Here is an 11,962-nt window from a genome sequence, read left to right as displayed (position 1 = left end):
CCCCCCCCCCCCCTTCCTCCTCACGCTGCCGTACGAATGCAAGACTTCGTGAATAAAGCATTGTTCGTTGTCCCCGTCCCTCCCCCTACCCCGCTCAACGCGCTCCAGACAGAAATCATAGAAATCTGTAAATGGAATCGCGGGCGTGCACGCTTAAACAAACGCGCCTACATTGTGCCTAAACGAGGCGGGCCGGGGCTTTAAACGAAATTCCCGAAGGCTCGAAGTCTCGACAGCGATACATCCGTTTCTCAACGACGCTCGTTTTCGACGCCGCCACGTCAAATTCGGCCGAGCCGCGCGAGAACCTCGCGTGTCTCCGTCGTAATAATTCCTCCCTCCCAAACACCCCTCTCTCTCTTTCTCTCTCTCTCTCTCTCTCTCTCTCTCTCTCTCTCTCTCTCTCTCTCTCTGTAGCATGTTGTTTTTAAGTATACTTGTATTGATTAAAGTAAAAAAAATATGTCGCGACGGGGGTAGAATTTTTTAATTTTTGCATGGCATCTAACGTGTTAATGTAGAGTTTCGAATTAATATTATGTTAAGGGAGACCAGAGGTTCATCCATCAGGGGGATGTCAGCGAAACGTTTCGTTTGCACAGAACAGAAACACTGAAAGCACGTCATGCCATTTTATCTTCAGGTTCTACTGAAACCTTGTTGAAGGTGAAAAATTAACATTCATGCACACGAATGCAAGCCGGAAACACTTCTCTCGCCAAAATATATGACAGTCGTGAGAATGATTACGTATTAAAATGAAAATTATTACGCCAAAGTTATGAAATATTTCCTTGCGAGTGACCATTTTTTAAAGATATTTGAGGACCGGCGCTTCTAGACCCAAAAAGCGACACACCTGTAGGAAATTATAAAAAAAATATAAAATAAAGGCACTGATATTACATTATTTTATACACCTATTATATATCCTTACATGTTATCTTTAATCTTACATGTACATTACATATCGATGCACCAATGATTAACACCGATAATCGATTTCTCTCATATTATAATGTTCAAAAATATTAAAATGATCGAAAAGTGAACATTTTATGTTACGTTTCATATATATCTCTCTCACTCTTTCTCGTATCGAAAATATCAGGATAAAAAGTAAAATATCTCGGAAGGTATTCACTTTTTGATAATCTTTGCCAAGTACTTTTATACGCAGAATGAACGCAGGAATCGATTTATAAAAGAATACTATATGATTACATTTATATAAAAAAAAACAAAGGTAACTTTCAGATCTTTGAAGTTATAAGACGGTCGCTTTTGTACTATATGATTTCTGTTCAACAACTTTTTCTCTCACTCTCATAGCTTCGGAGATATTCAAGGTGGTAACAGTTATTTCCTCGCCTATAAAATTTAATACATAAAAGGGAATATGAAGAGTAGAAGTTTCGAAGAAACCGATCCGCAGACCTACGATGTTCAAGAACTCGCCTAAGAACTCTATCATAAGAAGACATGCGTAAACAGTTACGCTTCCTCTCCTTTCTGAAGAAATCATCAATATATCAGGCGCCGAAAAGTCGTCACGCGTCACTGATTGCCCCCGCGAATAAAATGAGAAACGAACGCGAGGAGGAAGGACGACGCCGAGGGGGAAACCTCCGACGAGAACGACTTATCACGCGCGGACAACGTTATTTATTAGCGCGTTAAACGCGTTTAGCCTCCCGGTGCGATTTTTCGCCATTATCGACCTTCATCGTAGCAGCGGTCACGAAGCGAGAACAAAGGTGCGCTTTCCGTTATTCGCGGGCCGCGTCGGCCCGACGGATGCGATTATGACTTATACATACATGCGCCGACTTAAGACATCAACCTATTCTCCCGCGAGATCCCTCGTCCCCCTCGCGCTTAAGGTCCCCCCCCAGCTCGAATCAATTCGTCATTCGGGACCCTGAACACCGTCCGCCGCGGATGTGCACCGACAAACGATGCCATTAACCCCTCTAAAAATCACCGTAACCTGATATTAAAGAGGCGACGGTGATTCGCACCTGCAGCGAGCCGTCCGGAATCAATGCACGCCCGCTTCTCAAAATAAAGCCTACGATGTATCGACGATGAAACGTTCGTTATTGCGAATGGGACTGCCGTTTCATGCGAAATGAATGGCCGCGCTTAATAAGGGGGAAGGGGGCGCCAGGAAGGTTTGAACTTGCGAAAATGTCGTCAAATTTCACTCGTTACTCGACAAATGGAGGAATTCATCAAATACGAAATAACTTATTATATTATTATTATTATATTATATTTTATTATATTATATTATTATTATATTAAATATAAATATGAAATATCCTATTATATTATAATTATTATTATATATCAACGTGTACGATAAAAACGATAAAAACGAATATTTGCGAAATTAAACAAATATTAACATACAAACCTGCTGCAAATATAATTCAAGAACGAACAAAGATATCGAGATGGGACTGCAGCAGCTCCATACATATATTAATATTTTTCTTAATTTCATAAATATATTTATGTTAATATTTCTTCATTTTATAGATATATATTCGTTAATATACAGGGTGACTGAAAGTATCGGACCGGAATATCCGGAAAGCAAGACGTTTGAGGGAAAGACGTTTCACATGAAAGTTACAAGGTTTCAACGAACACAATCAAACAGCGAAACCCATTCGAACCTTGAAGCGCAGATATAAAAGAGCTTTCAAAGTCAATTTGAAAACGTTGCATGGAAATCCTCATTCTTTCATTAAACATTCGTATATCGCGTAACAAGCAATAAGATTCCCGCTGTTAACAATAAACGTAACAACATTAACGTTCGCGAAGCGGTCCAGCAACGATAACCGATATAAATTCCATCGTTGTTCTCCGAAGAACAATAGAAGATCCCGATGTGATTACGAGAAAGAGAGAGAGAGAGAGAGAGAGAGAGAGCTCTGGGAACGTTAGGATTTATTTGTACAGCGGCAGTTGCGCGGCAGCGCGTTGTTATAGCGCGAATTTGTTGGCTCGCCGCCAACGACGTCCGGAAAAATATGCAAAAAGGACACGTTCCTCGGTCTCTAATGCAGCCGGTATCACCGCGGCTATCGCCACGTGAGAAGGGTAGTCGGAGATACGCCCGGCCAGGATTTCTCTCGCAGGAGATGCAAAGTTTCTCGGAAATAGCTAAACGAAGGCGGAGGCGAGCCGGCGGTGCTTGCCGGGCAAAAGTGCTTCGCGACATCGTTTGCGGATAAACCAGAACGCGTTTGGCAAAATTCACGTTGGCTCGTGAGAAGCCTCGGCGGATTTGCATCTATCGAATCACGCTTAGATCAAACCCCGTTTCGTTACACGTCGCTGTGGAGACACGGTTGAAAACCGTGTTTGCGCACTTCACCGGCACGTTTGTTTCCCGCCGTTTCATTTGTCCCACCAGGTCTATGAGGCTGTCTGACAATTTTTCTGATACGCATTTACTCAAATATCTTATCTTTAAATAGATATGCTTATCTACTGCATAATCTACGAATGGTAAATTTGAGAAATTTGTCGAAATCGTTACTTTTGAAATGGAGAGATGATTCAATACGAGAAGACAGTCTATCACGCCGCAATTAAAAATATTGCCGGCGAAATACTTCTATCCGCAAAATTTACGTTGCATTCGGTGCGCAAAATTACAAATGCTTTTACAAAGCGAAAATAAATTCGAGCATTGTTTAACACGAGACGGAAACGATGAAAAATTTCCATATTGACATCTCCAACTGCCGGTTAACGTAAATATTTGCTTGATATAGAAATCCCGCAACTTGTACACGATGCTGCGTCAATATACGGAGCAATATGCCGGGTTGCCGCTGCAAGGGCAGCGCGCGAGAGAGTGAGAGCGACTGGCCAGAGTGCAGAGTGAACGGAGGAATCAATGTATTAAAAAAAAATATATATGATTTCATAAAAAAATAAAACTGACCTTGAAATGACTGAATTGATTATACGACGAAGATTCGATCACCAACTTATGTCCCCTTCCAAATTCTACAATTTTTATCCGAATCATTTTTCTTTGTCAATCGCTTCGTTTTCAAGATATTACATTGTCAGTAGCGGATACTTTTCCTTTCCTGACACTTCCTGGTACTTGCAAATCTGTATACCAGATATTTGTGCACCTTTGTAAATTTGCATAACAAATAAAAAAATATATCCGATCGAACTATTCATTTATTGCCGCCACGCATAAATCTTGGCGCCGGTGTAAATATATTCCAGTCGTACAATAAGAGTCTAGTAAATTATACTCCCGGCGTGATGTTATTCGATAAAAATCTTCTGCGTGCGTACAATCTTAATGCTTCTAAGTGCGTAATGCGGGTCCGACGGGAAAGAAAACACCTGCCGAGTAAATAGAGCGATGCTTAGCGAAATTGAGTTCTGGTATCTTTGCCTGATAAAAGAGGTAATAAGTGGACATAGCGCGGCGTAATCGGCAAATTATATAGGCAACGCCGTAATTACGTGCATCTGGACGCATTCTACGCAAATGCCGCTCAGCTTCGCTAATTACGGAAATAAGTAGCGCTCGCGGCTGCGGGGGGAAAAAATTCATGCCGCATACCAGAGAACAAGCGCCGGCGAAACGAAGGGGGAGGGGGTCCGTCCCTTTATTTCAGTAGCGTATTCATTTCTGGCGCTTTCAGGCGTGGCTCCGCGACGAAAGGCAGCGGTGATTCACGAAAATAATCGTGATTTTAAACGACGGACCTCGCATGATCCCGAAATTTCTGAAGCGAGAAACGATCGTCGCCGCTGACCGAGGAAAGAGGAGATCCGGAAAGAAGCCGGGCGGAAAAAGACGGCGAAACGACGAGACAGCGTGCGGAATAGACTGGAAAATAAACGGAGCGCAACGAGAAATCAATTGTATTAAATGGTACCTAATTGCTTAGTCGCGTTTCGAGAGAGCGCTTGAAAATGTAATGTCGTCTGTGATGAAACGTGTTCTTGAAATGGTTCAGAATGAAATTTCCACGCGAAAAGCACAGCGATGGCTGAATCGCCGACGGGGATTCGGGTAATTTTTCATTCGTTTCAAATGAATTCCCCATTCCGAGTTGCCAAATAAATATTTTCACTCCAAACTGAGGAGTGAATTTCACTGGAGTCTGAAATATAGTATAAAGAGAGAAGCGTAATGGAGATTGTTTCACTATTAGCAATCTGAATCGCGCGATCTAAGCGCCATTTTCTTTGCTCGGCACGATTAGTGCGTATGATTTACCAATAAGTTATATGATATCTTTGTTATATTCTAGTATACGATGACTCTATAAAATCGTTTTTCGATGTATCGAGTTGTAACGAGTAGATACAAGTATTATAAAAAGAGTATTCGTAATTAGACTAATTATTGAGATTAATCTTTCGCAATCTAACCTTTCTTTCTTACTCGCATGTTCTGAGTATCATCATGCAAAAAAAAAATGACGATATATCAAACTCACACAGTTGCGCTCCTCTATTTATATCTAGGATTCTGAATCTAACGTATTCTGCCGTTTCGCAAGAACGAATTTCGAATTGATCGAAACATACGCTTGTACGGAGTCAGAATCCACTTAAAGTTTGAACGAAACGTTCACTTTAACCATTCCCAATGGCAGCATTTCCGCCATTGCTGCGAATAAAAATGAATTACTGTTCACTTTTTCTCAAAGTTATGTTCCGAGAAAATTCGAGAAAAGCCGGCTATGAGATGGTCGCGAATCGTCGTCGCCGGGAAGTCGCATATTAATCATCAAGATTGGCCAAACGAAGTGACTTTGGACGAAGAAACGTTTCCATCCGCTCAGAGTCGATACAACGTATTACCACCGCCGTCGACGTCGCCGTCGTCGTCTCGGAGAAGCGCCTGCCTCACTCGGAAGTGGGCCGAGCAGAAAATTATTAGAAGAACTTGTTTAAAGGAATTTTACGCCGTACGGCTGGGAATGCGTCGTCGCGCTTGCTCGCGTTTGCACGCTGATATTAAGACTCACGGAAGAGTGAGTCGGGGGTATGCGACTAATTGCGCTAAGGATACAGTGATACTCGGGAGGCATGTCGGAGGCAATTAAATGAAAACGGTGACGCATTAAGAGCAATAACTCGCCGCAAATTGCCGCGTTGTCGGCGAAACGAGAGCTTTTCCACGGTGCAACAGAGACACGCCCGAATTACTACGTTTCTATTTCCTTTTCGGACGAGACGAGGCGCGAAGCTGGTCGTAAGTTAAATTTTAGCCGGCTTAAAATCAACGCTTTAAGCTCTATGCTTTGAGAAACTGACCAATCACGGTCGAATACCAGAGAAATAATCGACTGTGATTGATCAATTTCTCATTGTAGAACCCACTTTGGTCTACAATAGATGCTTTAAGCTCTGAGCTTTAAGAAACTGACCAATCATAGCCAAATATGAAGGGAATAATCGATTGTGATTGGTCCATTTCTCAAGGCTGAAAGCTTAAATTCTCATTGTAGGCCCCGCTTTAGTTCCGAGTTTATAACTGATGGTTTAAGCTTTAAGAAACTGACCAATAACTACTACTTTACCATTTAGGTTTCGCGTTTTTTTAGAGTTTGTTTTTTTAGGTATCATTTTTTAGGTTTCACGTTTTTTTTTAGTTTTCGCATTTTTTTCTTTGGCGTTTTTTTAGGTTTCGCGTTTTTTTAGGTTTCACATTTTTTTAGGTAAGATTAAAGATAAATCGACGAATCATAATCGATTCTTCTTCTATAATTCTACCGTGACGGGTCAATTTCTCAAGCCTCGCGCCTTCAATTCCCATCGTGGGCCCCGTTTTAGAGAGACTTCCGCGTACTCCGCGCAGACCGGCGACACGTAATGCGCGAGAGACGCGCGCAATACGCCGCCATTATTAATCCGTTACGAGGCCCTCATACGATCATTACGGTCGGGCCGAAAAGCCGGTTGCGATGATTCGTACCACGCGGGAGATTCGTCGTGGCGAATAAAACCGCTGCCGGTTCCGCGGCTCGTCCGGGCGTGATTCGGAAGGACGGGCCGGCGCGCAAAAATTGTCCTTGCTTGCAGTGTGCATTTATCAAGATCAAAGATTCAAGGGACAAGATGAATTCCTCGGGGAGGAACGCGGCCGGTGGGCCCCGGATGTCTGCGGAAGACTAACGACTTTCGCCGGCCGAACGTGTTCCGCGTGTGTGCCGATTCGCGACGCGCCTAAGTGCCTGATACTTTCTTGCTGGCGTCGGCGTGATTGAGGCGTCGATTAACTTCCCCTCCCCTCTGCCGACGGGGGTCGGTTAATTTGTGATCTAATAGAAAAGACAGACGAGGTCGGGGAGAGAAAGAAAGAATGAGAAATATATGAGACGTCTCTTCTCGATCCGAGGAAGCCGCGGGGACGATTGTGACTTTCACGCGATTCCGAACGCGACGATCGGTGAGTCGGGAAGCGTAACGGAGCGCGTGTTTCTACGCGCCGCTGCCTCCGAAGCGGCGCGGAAGTCGCCATCTTGCATGTGCGTCCTCGCCTTGCTCCTCTTATTCCGGCGAACGCTCGTTAGCCACTCAACACGCAACCCAATTTCTTCCCTTCCACCTTCCCCGTTCTTTCGCCCATCTTTCGGCCGATTCAATATGTTCAGGGACACGCGCGACGTACACGATTCCAGCGTTTACGCCTTCGTTTCACCTTTAAACATGCACTTGCCCGAACTTTCGAACGATAAAACCGAATCCTCGAACGTTATTATTATTATTAGTGTTCAATTCAAATTTACCTACGTTCGATTTTACTAAAAGTCAGCCAAGTTGGGTAATAATTGATCGGTTAAGGGCTGAGTTGAAGAGCGAATAACTTTTGGTCTGAACTCTTTTGAATCAGTTATTTTGTAAAACGCGTTGACTTTGACTTATCTGTCTGCTTTCACGCAAGTCGATATAAAAACATCGCCGAGCTAATTATAATATACAGTATGAGGAATCAAAGTTAATGCTAGTAGAATTCTACCGGAAAAGAAACAGTCGGGTTTTTCTTATAAAAGATTACTAAGTTTCATGTATTCGAGGGGTCCTTCTAACCCCAGAAATGTTGTTTCGAGTTCGGCAGAATTTTGCAGGAAGAATAATAAGTGTTCGAACGTGAATAGTGAACAGTTCGAACACTTAACAAGTAAAAAAAAACCACAGAAAAACCTATGAAGTCTTTTATTTAATTTACGGTCTTATCATTAGTTTTAACGCACCACTACTTTAATTTATGGTCTTACCGTTACTTTTAACGCACTACAACTGAAAAATTTGAATGTTCATAACTTTCGACGGAAGCATTTTTCAAAGAAATGTTCCGTATAGTAAAGTTTACTTGTTTCATTCCCGTAGAATCCAAATATATAACATCTTACAGGAGGTTCCGTTTGAAATTACGAAGTTACCGACCTTCGAGAGGGAGCAGGGGAGAATTTTGGTTCGAATACAGGAAGCTTTCCCACGTAGAACTTTTTGCCAAGACAAACATTCCTCGAGTTTTCGGGCTACAACATCAGGTGGTTTCACCCTGTATATGTGAAAGGCGTTAGTAAGAAATCGCTGAGAATGTGTGTGTGTGTGTGTGTGATGTACCGTACCCTCTCTTGAATACGCAAGGTATCCGCGTACCGGTAAGTAATAAGCGCGCGAAACCTGCTCGCGATATTTTAATCCGGCGGGTCGCCACCGCACACACCGTCGGCGCGATAGGAAGCAATTCATGATGAAACATGAACCCTTGTAAAGGTGGCGGTCCTTTGCCAGCCGGTGGCTGGGCGCAGCTTCATTACTCTTCGGCTTCAATTTTCTCGCAATTTCGAAGGGCCACGAGCGGAATTAATTGTCCCTTTCGGGCCCTCAACTGCGCCTCCTGCGGCGACCGGCGATATTACACGCTGTGATCTCAAGCCGCATTCATGCCGGCCGAAACGAACGGAAGAGGATGTCGTCTATACGAAAGGAAGCCGTATCGTCGCTCGTCCTTCGGCTCAATCTCGTAACGTTTGCGAAACGCAGCGTCAAAGAAGGTAAATTCGTCGCGAATGCAGAGAGGGACAAAGAGAGAGAAAGAGAGAGAGAGAGAGAGAGAGAGATGTGAAGTTGCCTCGTTCGTTTGAATTAGAATCCTAGATTATATTATATTTATATTTATATCTAAGATTTATCTATCTCACAAATGAAGGAGCTGGAAACGCATCAGTTTGTATGCGTGAGTTGAGTGAGATGTCAGAAAGGAATAAAAGGAGGGAGGGAAAGCGCGATACCGCAGCAACAACGTGGTTTGGACGATCAACCCCGCGTATCGCAGAAATGAGCTCAAGAAAAACCGCATGCTGGCAGAGTTTAAAGAAAAAAGAGCGCACGCTGCGCGCTATTCAGATTTGATACTTCGTTCCGTCGTATCCGCCAACGCATTTCGTTAAACCGGTTCCGGATCCTTTTCACGTGAAATACGAGTATAATGCGCGAGGAGCTTGCATGACTTAACTCCTGCCACCAGCGAGGAGCTGATCATGTTCTCCTAATACCAAACTAAATTTCCAAAGGTTTATCGATACTGTGGAATTTTCACAGATTCCTGTCAGGAGAATATAATGTGCGATGAGCTTGCACGACTTAACTCCTGTCACCTCCTCGCCGGTCATGTTTTCCTAACACTAAACGAAATTTCCATAGATTCTAGATGCTGAGGAATTTCCATTGATTTTTATCAGGAGAATATAACGAACAAAGAGCTTGCATGACTTAACTATTGTAACCTCCTCGCTAACCATGTTCTCCTAATACCAAACCAAATTTCCATAGATTCTTAGTGCTGAGGAATTCTCCCTGATTTTTATCAGGAGAATATAATGAACAAGGAGCTTGCATGATTTAACTACTGCAACCACCTCGCTAATCATGTTCTCTTAATATCGAACCAAATTTCCATAGGTTTTTCGATGCTGTGGAATTTTCACAGATTCCTATCAGGAGAATACGAGCACGCATCCGCTCAGTATGTTCGATGCGTTCCTCTCGCAGTAATTCTCGCCATTCATCTGGCAACAAGCGGAAGCGAACTCGGGCTTTATCTTCTTGCCGTTAACGACGCAACCGGATATAAAAGCAACCGGCGGGAGGCGAGGCAGCTCAAGAATTACGCTATCGCGGCGATACGTCAAACGCATTACGGAAACGAGCTTTTCCTGGTACAGCAAATTGTTTGTTAACACCGGTGGAAATCAATTTGCCGCAAATAGCAAGTTAACACTCTCAACAAATCTTTCGGCCGTCGAAAACAAATCTGCCGTCCCGGCGAAATTCGCCTCTCCGTCGCGGAACGCGTCTTCTTCTCGCGTCTTCTACTCGCGAGTCAACATTTTCACCCGCTTGTGCGTGCGAGTGCGTTCCGACAGCGGAAGAAATTCTTCTTTCACTCGAACGTAGCGTAAGGTAGCCGGGATGCATTTCGCGAATTGTCCGGAGCGCGGAGGAAACGAGCGGATTCGGAGTCGCGATCGATAATCCGCCGAGTCGGCCGCGCATTTGAGCGGATACTCTCTTGCGGAGGTGCACGCGTGCGTTGCATTATGCGGACCCTCGGGATTGCATCCCCTCCCGTCACCGCTCACCCCGTCCCGCCGATTGTGCGCCATCGTGGAGGATTCCCTCCCGTTTCGAGAGCGGCCGAAGAAGAGGCGCGCTCTCCCGGCCGCTCCCCGGGTCGTTCCGTTTATCTCGAGCACCGTCGTTTCGCGATGAATAAACAGCGGCCGGGCTTCTTCGAAACAATTTAATCTACATAAGCTAACAGCTACCTGTCTACTCGCATCGCGCCGGTGGGGAGATCCGAGTTCCACTCGGCGGAACGTAAACCGAGTGTGTAAAGCGGAGCGTCCCCCCCCGGTAGCCGCATGAACGCACCAAAAGACCGCGTAGTTACAGGGACGGTGTTTGCTGGTATCTAGATACAATTATCTCAATAATCGTCCAGATAAATAAGTAGGTCATCTTTGTCTTTATCTGGATGGGAGAGATACGAAATATATTCGTTTTCATCTTAGGTGAGAAAACGTGTTATCTCATCTGAAAATTATCTGAAATGTTGTGTCGTATAAGTTATCTGAAATGTATGGCTTGTATTCTGAATCTCACTTTTCGACCAAATAAGCGAAATAATCCTTAAATTTAGAGCGATTACATCGACGAATTGCTTAACCGTTGTACAATTTTATGATCTGCGTCATTTTTATTATAAATCTTTACAAAGTCTCTCATGAAAACGATATCATCCTAAAAGTTATCTAGATACGATTTCGCTGCTTATCTTATCTTTCATCTAAATAAATCAAGAGCAAAATCACCTTCACCTCTTCTAAGACAGATTTTTCGTATTTTCATCTCACTTTCATCTAGATGAATTTGAATACCTGCATCTCGCGAGTAACACGCGAGAAATCAGGATTCAAGGAAGGAACAAACAGCGACGAGAGGAGGGGGAAGGTGTCGCACAGGATAACGCAGAGATAAAGGCTAGAGCTGACGGCAGGAGTAGTGTAGGAGAGCTGATGGACGAGGCTAGGAGAGTGGGTGGAGGGCGGAGGGTCCTCCAAGGATCTACGGGGGCCACAAATAAGAGATAAAGCTGGCCTGGCAGCCCGGTATCTAGGATCTCGATTCTCCGTATCACCTCCGTGCCCGGGGGATAAGACGTAGGATCTCCTGCGGGGACTCACCGTAGATTGAATTATATCGCGATCGATTTCCAAATTTAGCCCCGCCATTATCGTCCCGCGAATTCGAACGGGCGGCGTGAGAGGAAGGCGATTATCTTTCGAAACGCGCGGAATTGAAAATCCAAATGTCACGGCGAATTGAATCTCGCAAGAGATAGATATATAGATGGACGGATAAATAGATAAGGGGGAGGGGGGGG

Source organism: Dinoponera quadriceps, unplaced genomic scaffold (genome assembly GCF_001313825.1).
Source record: "Dinoponera quadriceps isolate SergipeBrazil2010 unplaced genomic scaffold, ASM131382v1 scaffold115, whole genome shotgun sequence".
NCBI classification, from domain to species: Eukaryota; Metazoa; Arthropoda; class Insecta; order Hymenoptera; family Formicidae; genus Dinoponera; species Dinoponera quadriceps.
This window is presented reverse-complemented; position numbering follows the sequence as displayed.